The following is a 10,458-nucleotide window of genomic DNA, read 5'->3' as shown; positions in this document are numbered from 1 at the left end:
GGTTTGGGTTTCGGTTTGGTGATGAGGGTTTGAGGTTTGAGAGTGTGAGAGAGACTGAAACGCAAAGTAAAGGACTACTACTACTACTACTGTTTTCTTTTCTTTTCTTTTCTTTCTTTCTTTCTTCAGTACACTGTCAGATAAAGAAGCCTTGTGGGTCCCACTTTTAGTATTATTATTATTATTATTATCAAAATTTGATATGTTAGAGAATAGTTTTATAGATTTCTTCGTAATAGGAACAATATCACTATAGGAAGGAAATTAAATGAAAGTGTCAATTTAGAATTATAGAAAAGTTAAGTGTCATTTTAGTATATGTGGTTTGTCTAATTATGTAACTTTAGTACCATTTTTGATTTTTTTAGCAAATGACTACTTCACGTTTTTAAAACTTGTCATTTTAGTACATTTTTTTAACTCTGTCTATTTTTGTCTGTTAAATCGAGGATAAACTGGTAATTCCATTTTAATTTTCTATTTTTTTTCCTTTAATCAAAATACCCCTTAAATTAAAACATCAAACTCCCTCTCCCACTCAACCCATAGATCTGCAATTCATAATTTCATATTCCCCTAATCCAAATCCTCAACTCAAGTTTTAATCTTGATTACAAAACCCCAATTCAATCACTCACCCTTTTTTATCCTTCAACCTTCAATTTCTCAAATCGTTCAACCAGGTCAATACTCAATCGACATTCGACAGCGGATCTCCGGCCATCACCACCGTCGGCGGCCGTGTCTTCATTTTGAAGATCTCGCTTCCAATTACTTAACAACCCAACAAACCGTTTTCGTTGATGAATATTCCCAACTTTACCAAACGGCGAGAATCATCTCCAAACCTCGTCATATAGCTTCTAAATAACCAAACCGGGGTCAGATTTTGTATTGAAGACGAAGATGGTGTAGCCTGTCGCTCCGCCTCTATCTCAAATAAGATCTGCATCGGGGCAGAGATTGTGGTGGTCTCAATATGTCAGTGGTGCTGTGAAAGATGACTGACGGAGTGGTGGTAGATGGTTGGGAAGAAGGCGGAATCTGACGGCGACGGCAACAATTGCCGGAGCAGAGGGGTTTTCCACAATTGTCGATATTTAGGATGTATTTGGGTACATCGGAATCTGACAGCGACGACAGAGATTCCGGAGAAGAGGGGTTTTTAGATCATTGAGTGACTGCCTACAATCATATTTGGTGAACTGACATTACAACAAGAGAGTTGAGCGAAGAGAGAAAGAGGAGACGGTGGTTGTATAATTAGGATACATATTTGATTGTCTTGGGTTTTGAGCTTTGATTTATTGTTAGTATTTTAATTTTAATTTGTTTTGTTTGTTTTTTAATTCTAAGGTATTTTGGCTGAAAGAAAGGATTAAACATATAAATAAATAAAATTACCAATTTACCCCTGCCTTAACGGACAAAATAGACATGGTTAAGAAAAAGTATTAAAATGGCAAGTTTTGGAAACATGGAGTAGCCATTTGCAACAAATTCAAAAATAGTACTAAAATTGCGTAATTGAACAAACCACATGTACTAAAATGACACTTAACTCAAAATAGAAAATACTCAAATAGAATGGGTTGTAACAAACTCATGATACTTTTCTTCATTGTATAATAATCTACTTAAAGAATAAAAAATAGATAGACATAGATTGTTTAAAAAGTTTGTTCCATCTTTTTTTTTTTCAATATGATGGTTTAGTGGTAGGAAGTTTTGGTATCAAGAATTTGCAATTTTCGAGATTGGTATTTTTGGTGCCGGTACGGTACCGAGCTCATCCCTAGTTTAACTCATTAACAACACTTTAAAAGAAGCATAGATGACTCAATGAAGGAATACTGAGGTCTTTGTAATCTCAGGTTCGATCATGATGGTGTCCGAATTTTACCACAAGTGGGCCATAGGGTGAGATTATATAAATGTGATGAACCAAAAAAAAGTAATAGCCAACACTTTACAGCCAACAACCGATATGGATTCGGCTGATATCGATGATGTACTAATATTAACTAAAAACAAAAAAAAATTATAAAAAGGTGGTGGACCACCAAACCATCCTTTTGTATCAATAATCGTAATTTTGTAGCAATACAAATTGAGAAGTGTGTTATACGATTACGAATTTATGTAATAATCTTAAGAATTTATGTAATAACATTAACATCTTTTCTTTTATATATATATATATATATATGTTTAAGTACAAGAAAGAAATCAAATTATTGCAAGAAATGAAAGAAATGAATATGAGCCACTAGTTTTATTTTAGCTTTTAAATATTTAAAAATAAATAAAAAAAATGTAAATGTAACAATAAATACATTCTCTCTCTCCAATTAATACAACTAATATAACATAATAAATCTCTCTCTAATTAATATATCAAACTAATTTAACTATAATAATTAAAAAGATAAAAATACTACTTTAGTTTTATTTTTTATTTACACATTCTTCATTTTATTCAACATAAATACAATTTATTCATATAATACTATTCTTCATATTAAAAAAAATAATTTCCACTCAATTTATTAGCATGTTTTTAACACTAAATATCAAAACATAATATATATATATATATATTTTTCAATTGGTATGCCTATAAAAATTATTGTCATAAATAATAATAAAAAAATATCATACAAATGTGTCCATTAAATGTAAACAATAAATATATAACCTACACAAAGTTATATAACCTACACTTGTTTTGAGCGATAAAAACGTACAACATACAACTTACATACGTAATTCGACATCAACAATTATATAAACTACACAACGATACACATATCCTACACATGCGTAGGTTATATGTTTTTCGTATGTAGGTTATATGTTTTTTTATTCTTATAACAAGTGTAAGTTATATGTTTTTTGTGTAGGTTGTATATTTTTTATTGACATTTAATGCAAACATGTGCAAGATAGTTTTTTGTATTATTCATCACAATGTAACTACGTGTTAATGGATATTTATATGTTGAGTTTGAAGATATTGGTTTTGAATAAAAAGAAATTAATGTATGAATAAATTGTAGGTTATATGTTTTTCGTGTGTAGGTTATATGTTTTCGTCTGCGTGTTATTTCATTGATGATAAATTTTGTGTGTAGGTTATATGTTTTTCGTGTGTAGGTTATATGTTGTCTTATTTTTAGAACAAGTGTAGATTATACGTTTTTATGTAGGTTGTATGTTTTTTGTTGATTTTAATGCAAACACATGTAAAATAGTTTTTTGGTATTATTCATCATAATGTAAGTATGTTTTGATGGATATTAATTTATTTAGTTGGAAGAATTTAGTTTTGGATAAAAAGAAATTTTAATGTATGAAAAAATTATACTTGTGTAGGATAAAAATTCAAGACACAAAAAATAAGTTATAAAAATAAATGAGTTCTTAATATTTTCCAATTATCATAATTTAATTAGTTATATTAATTAAGTAGATAAGTATTATGGTTTATTAGTTATATTAATTGAAGAAAGAGAATGATTAATACTTTCTTTATTTAGCTTTAAGCATTTAAAACTTAAAACAAAACTAGTGGTCCATATTCATTTCTTACATTTCTTGCAATAATATCATTTCTCTCTTGAACCATCCCCTATATATATATATACTAGTTTTTATCCCCCGTATTACGGGGGCTGTTTTACATTACTCGTTTATAACATTTATATACTTTTTTGGGTTTAATTTTATTTATTGTAATGAAATTTATAATATACTTAGAGTCTGATTATAAAAAAGTTTCACAAATAACTAAGATGTTATAACCCGGTTTAAAAGTTATCTGGGTTTGGTAAGACCCAAGACCCGTTTATTTTTTTTTTTACTATAAAATTGTTTCTTAATTATAAACAATATTTTAAAAAAAATCATATAATAAGTTTTAGTATATCCTATTTTAACAGGATTTCCACATCAATAATTTGGTGAGAATAATTTTTAATATAATGAGATGTTATAACCCGTTTAAGGAATATCTGGGTTTGGTGTAATATCACGGGAATTTTGGGCCAAAAATGACAACTCTCCAAAGTTAAGGGACTAATCCTGCAAAATTCAAACTCCAAAGTTAAAAATGAAAAATCTGTTTTCTTGTCCTATCGCGCTACGCGATGGGGACAAGGGACAATCCATCGCGTATCGCGATGGGGCTTGGTCAAACCTTCTGGAAGGGTCAACAGCGATACGCGATCGCTGGTTGAACCTGCGTCATCGCGTATCGCGATGACGTGTCCCGACACCTCTGGCACAAGACTGCCACGCGTCCACACGTGGAATACCTCTCGCCACGTGTCCTGAAACGTGGCAGACCTACGTGGTGACGATGCAAAGCTACACCGCGCTACGCGATGGGTGACAAGGAGCCTATCGCGTATCGCGATAGGATCCAAATTTTTGCCTATAAATAGCAGGTCCGGGGTCTTCACAATTCACACCAAACTCAGCTTACAACTCTCTCTCTCTAAACATCTCTCTAAACCTCAAAATTCGTGCCAACGATCCACCTCGAAAACCGTGCCCCGATTCCTCGATAAACGTGCCATACCTCGATATTCGTACCACTCCCCGACGACGTTCCGAGCAAGAAGGTGGTGTCGTTCTTACAACCCGACGATCACCTCGAAGTGCGTGCCGAGAAGATTGGGTGTCTCGATTTGCGTGCCGAAGTGAAGTGACGATCAAGGCGAGTGTTGAGAAGGCTAAGCGGCGTATAAGTGCTGCTCGAGTATCTAGGGAATAATAAGCCGAGAAAAGGTAAGGCTTACTACCCGACTAAAATAATAATAAAATATTATAAAGGCTTAATGCCCTAAGTTGGAATTATGCTCGATGTTTATGGAAAGAAATTATATAACAAAGAAAAGAAAATAAAGAAATATGGAAGTGTGTGTGTATATATATGTGTGAAATATATATAATTCTTTGTTATGAATATTATATAAGTAATAAAAGATATTCTTATATGATAAAAGAAAAAGAATACGTTTCTTAGAAAAGAAGAAACGTCGAGTTTTTATAATAAACTAAAGGTTTATAAATATTGCTTTTAAAACTAAAGGTTTTAAAGTAAAAGAAATGAACTAAAGGTTCATCGAGATAATAAGACTAAAGGTCTTAAGCGGATTGTATATCCGACTAATAAAAGTTATACTCGTACTATAGGTGCGAGATAGCAAGAAAGATTACGCAAGGACGGTGTTGGAAACCGATCCCGATCAAATGTGAATACACCCCACTTTTACAAACTTGTTTTCAAATAAATAAATGTGTTATGTGTAAAACTTTACATGAGACTAAGTGTCTCTAAAAACATTATTAATAAGAGTAAAAGTCTAGCCCTCAGGCTGTAGTATACGTTTGTCTGGCTCCTTACATATGTGGTAAAATGCGGTGGGCACATCGCACCACGCCTGGTCACGACCTCCAGCCATGATGGGCCGAACCAAAGTATGTTCGAGTGAGAATGACCTTGTGTATATTTATGGTACCTAAGTACGTCGGGACGCTGTGGTGTCTTGCTGGGGTGACCTAGGTAGAGGCTCGAGTTTATAATGATGTTGTTTTAACTTTGTTATTCCTAAGCCAAGATGCGCCGAGGCACGCGTAACCCTCGAGGGGTAACAAAGTAAAAGAAAATGTTTTCGCGTCAGCATATTCATCAGCATTCGTTGCTGACGTATTTTTATAACATTTTGCAGGTAACCAAGAATAGAGCTAAGGGACGAAGGCTCAAGAATCCGAAGGCTCGGATAATTTTTGTTAAATGTTAATATAACTAAAATGGTGGTTTTGTAAACTTAAAACAAGTAAACACAAATGGAACTTGTTTTCATCTTTTGTAATGTAAATATTTTATAACTTTGATCCTTATATTTTATAAGTCTTCCGCTAATTAACCGTAACTCTGATTTATTTATAAATGTGGTACCAACTATCGAGTCACACGCCTAGGCCTAGTATGTGGGTGTGACATTTGGTGAGACCCATACCCGTGAATTCGGATCAAATGCATGAGAAGCCTCCATTTAAAAATCAAGCAAATCTGGTGGCTCCAAAAAAGAGGGAGCGACCACATCGCGACACGTAGGACTTTTATGTTTTTGTTTATATATATTATTTGTCCCCCGTATTACGGGGGTTTTTTATATTGTTTGTTTTAATATTTATTTATTTTTTAAATTTATATTTTCTTTTTGTTGTATGAAAGTTAATAATATACTTATGGTTTAATGATAAATTGTTTCACAAATAAATGAGATGTTATAACCCGGTTTAAAAGCTATATGGTTTAGATGAGACCCAAGACCCGTTTGTTTTTTTTACTATAAAGTTGGTTTTTTTTTAATTATAAATAATATTTATGATAGCTAATAATATACTTATGGTTTGATCAGACGTTGTTTTATATTGTGTCACACCCCGAAAACCTTAACTTAACACAGCGGAAGTCTTAACTTTAATTCGTTCGGGTTATGACAGACGCCGATAGTCAACAATAATAAACATTTAATAATAAAAGCATCATCTTTTATTATAAGGAAACATTTTACAAAATCAGAGTTTAATACACGTGCTGATGCACGGTTTACAACACATCACTTTTGTTCAAACACCCCACGCTCTCATTTCCATGCCACCTCGAAACCTTCACTTTCCTGCAAAGCATATTTAAATAATATTTGGGTCAACACGAATGTTGGTGAGTTATTCCTGAGAATAAAAACTTATTATATAAATATAAACAATTTATATATAAACAACACATGAATATAATGGTGTACGGCCATTATACTCCCAATAAAACCGATCATACACGATATAACACAATAACGAAACCCGCATTTTACCTTTAAGCATAAAAAGCGTTAGTTGTAAACTAGCTAAGAATACAACGCGTGTATGACTACCAATTTGATAACTCGAAACGTACCATACTCGAAATATTCCCACTTTTAACCCAACGCGAATGGAAGTGGGGGGCGTCACCCCGATAGATCTACCAACATTTCTGTGCCCTCAATTCGGTTAACAGTTATTTAACCAAATTGATTCATCCCACAATAACGACAATTTGTAGTATAATGCGTTTTCAAAACATATATATATAAATACGAATATAGATATACAATATGCTTTTCGGAGGAAGAACTCACCTTTGATTTCGGTGTTCGAATAAACGCTCGTTCCTATATTAGTACACGTTCGTTAATTTTAGGTTTGACTAAAATATATATATTCTTATTCTAAAAATCCACACAAGCATACAACACATAAAGTTTACTACTTATAATCTTATAATTCTATACTTAAAAATATAAACAAGTAATAATCAACTACTAATTGTTTTATTTAATAATTTAATTTAATTATTAAAATTTATAAAAATTATTACCTTTAGTTGCTGGAGTGTTTTGGAAAAATTCAAGTTATTATTCTATTTAAAATTTTGACTCTATTATAATCGGTTTTGTCGGTTTTGCCGGTTTCGTTGGTTTTGAGCTTAAAAACGAACCGGTTGTCATTTTTATGAAACTTTTAGTTTTAAATTATCTATAACACTTTTTATATAGTTTTTAGTCAAGTTTTATTGGTTTTTCAATAAAAATGTTTTGGTTTTTATTTTGTTGCCAATTTCTTAAAAATGCCAATTTTTAACGTTTTCGTGTCGGTTTTCGCGACACGGACCGTGTTGGTTTAAGTTTTGCTATTCTTGACTTTTCTTATACTTTAACTTATGTTAAATATAAGAATATTATGACTTTAGGAGCTGTTTTAATTCAGTTCCAAAAACTCATGTCGGTTCACCTTAAAAGTCGAACTTTCCGACCGTTAAAGTCACCGACAAGCTATTTAAGTCACAATGTCAAAACCAAATTATTTGGTATAGCAAATATACATATAATAACAAGTAATATATCATTACATCCATGTTTGATCATCTAGCACCAAGCATGCACACAAAACAAATTTTTAACTACACATGCTCAAGCCTTAGCTTAAGTTTTCAACTATACAATATACATGTTATTTCTACAATCTCTACAAGGTGTTTATGTACCAAAATTTCCAGATCTTAATAACCCCTATTATCCTCTTATTTCATCCCATTATCATCTTTTAAACAAACACATTCTTGATTCTTTAACAACAAAGTTTCTTTATTTAGTAAGTTGTTTGCTAATTCAATTATTGTGTTAGCTAATCAATCCTTTAATCATGCATCCTATCTTAGTTTCAAGTTGCCATTAATAACAAATTGATCACATTCATCACAAGTATTCACATCAAAATCCAAATTCCAACTTTTCTTAAATTAAAGTTTCCTTATTTAGTAATTTTAACAATCTTTGTTAATCTTCAAGTTCTAACTATTAATTCTAGCATATAACCTCTCTTACTTTCAATTAAGTTATTCCATATCACTTTTGATTCATCAATCCATCAAAATCCATAATTAATCCAAAACCCAAAAATCCCCAAATTTCAATTATGAACAAACTCTTGTTTTGTTTATCTCTAACAACAATTTCTCAATAATTCATGTCCATATTATCAATCCTTTTTATCAATAACTAACCAAAAATTCTTCCTAACATTAAACACAAACATCAATTTCATCCATGATTACACTTAAATACCAAATATTCAACAATGTTTCTAATTAATCTTAACAATCAAAGTATGAACTTCAAGATGAATGTATGTAAGTATAAGTGGGTTTAATCCTTCCTCTTACACATACACACATACTCACGGCTCATACACACACACACAAACATCCATAATTTTCAAACTTTCAAGCTTCAATCAAATTTAATAACAACTAACTTAATACTTCCCATCCTAAACATCAACTTTAAATCAAAACTTACTTGGAGATTTGAAAGACGAGAATGGTGATATTATTGAGTTGAGAATGGTGTACTTTTTCCTTAATCTCTTCCTAATATTCTTGATCTTATTCTTGATTTAAACCTCCATGATTTCTTGATTATGATTATTATGTATGTGTGTGTTAATATTTGAATTTGTGTGCGTGTGAATTGTGTGTGTGTGTGCCGTGAGATATAAAGGAGAAAGAGAGATGAGTGTAGTGTGATGAGTTGGGTAGTCTATTTGGTGTGGTGGAGGGTGTGGATCAACATAGGCACACTTGTCATCATCTACCATTTCCAACACATGTCTTGTGTTAGGCTTAATGATTGAAAATGGTTTTGAGAGAAACAATGGGTGGGATGGTTTTGAGTTGGGTTTGTTAGTGGGTATTTAAATAATAATCTTAAGTTTCCGTTTTAACGTCTAACGAATTTTAGCTAATCAAACGAATCCCGTTCCTAATAATTTTTGTCAGACTTTGAACGAAATTGGATTCTAGATAATAGAAGCCTAAGAAACTAATTTTTGGAAATAGTTGTCGTTGGGTCCGTACCGGGTCATCCACCGACACTTAGTTTACTTATTTTGCAATTTTTATTGATTCAAGCCTTCTAAAATTAAGTTTATACATTGTCTCTAATACTTTAATAAGTATTTTAATTTTTCGAGATCATTTAGCCTCTATAAGGATTTATTTACTTTTTGACTCATTACCCGAGGTTATTCCACGTCAGGCTTGTTACTTGGCGGTTTTTGCACTTTTTGTTGACTTTGAAACGTCTAGATCACTAATAAAGGATATTTTTATCATGATGATGTAATTTTATTGCTAATAGAGATTATATTAGTCGCGGCTTAGGCTAATTTTTAGCCGGGTGTCACATATTGTTTGTTCTAATATTTTTTTTAATTTATATTTTTTTATTGTATGAATATTAATAATATACTTATGGTTTGATGATAAATTGTTTCACAAATAAATGAGATGTTATAACTCGGTTTAAAAGCTATATGGTTTTGATGAGATCCAAGACCCGTTTATTTTTTTTACTATAAAATTGGTTTTTTAATTTAAATAATATATATATATATATATATATATATATATCTTTTTTAAAATAAATAAAATATTAATTTTTAGTATATCCTATTTTATAGGATTTTTACATCTATAATTTGGTGAGAATAAATTTTTATTTAGTGAGATGTTATAACCCGTTTAAGGAATATCTGGGTTTGGTAAGACCCATACCCATGAATTCGGGTCAAATGCATGAGAAGCCTCCATTTAAAAATCAAACAAATCTGGTTACTCCAAAAAAAGAGGAGCGACCACATCGCGACACATAGGATTTTTATGTTTTCGTTTATATATATTATAAATATATATATATATATATATATTTAAAATTATACTAAAAATCATTATATTTTACCTCTTTTTCAATCAAATAATATTTTTTTATATATCTATTATTTACTTTTTTTTCCTTTAATCGACTCAAAACCACTCATCAAATATTAAAAAATTGTATGGAAGAACAC

This window comes from Bidens hawaiensis, unplaced genomic scaffold (assembly GCF_021521415.1).
Source record: "Bidens hawaiensis isolate Kalapana, Puna unplaced genomic scaffold, B.hawaiensis_p1.1 tig00054127_1, whole genome shotgun sequence".
NCBI lineage: Eukaryota > Viridiplantae > Streptophyta > Magnoliopsida > Asterales > Asteraceae > Bidens > Bidens hawaiensis.
This window is presented reverse-complemented; position numbering follows the sequence as displayed.